The following is a 671-nucleotide window of genomic DNA, read 5'->3' on the forward strand; positions in this document are numbered from 1 at the left end:
CATCAGCAGCACTGAACCCATCAGGAAAAGCTGCAGTGGACAGCATTGTCCACATGAGGACAGTTCAACAGTAAGATCTGATTCCATGTTGGAGTGGTTGTTGATGTGCTTTATATTAAGATCTTGTTCTTTGTGCCCCTAAATGAACTTTGAACTCTGCCTCTCCTGTAGTTGACATGTGACCACAGTACCATAAGCGCAGCCAGGGTCCGCCCAAGGCCCACAGCCGACCTCCACCAGTTTACAGAACCAACTGGTCTACAGAGGACGCCATCGCCATGGTTACCGCTCTGCCAGGACATTGACACACGTGGAACAGCAAAGGGACTATTTGCTCTTCCTAGATAACATCATCATTCCAAGTAAACTGGTGAGGACATTAAGGGTCCTGGGTCTCCCCTCACAACATCTGCTGCTGGATGATGGACTCCCTGACAGACGGATCCCAGAGGGTGGGATCCCAGAGGGTGGGATCCCAGCTCTCCTCTGAGTGATAAACCCAGTACTCTGCACCACCAGTGTTGTGGTACTCGAAGTTGGTCTTGGTCTTAAGACCGGTCTTAAGACCATTTTTTGATGGTCTCGGTCTCGTCTCGGTTTCGGGCTCTGAGGACTCGGCATTTTATTTCAAGACCGGTCGAGACCGCAACTGTGAAAATATCACTAAACGT

Source organism: Poecilia formosa, unplaced genomic scaffold, assembly GCF_000485575.1.
Source record: "Poecilia formosa unplaced genomic scaffold, Poecilia_formosa-5.1.2 Scaffold636, whole genome shotgun sequence".
NCBI lineage: Eukaryota > Metazoa > Chordata > Actinopteri > Cyprinodontiformes > Poeciliidae > Poecilia > Poecilia formosa.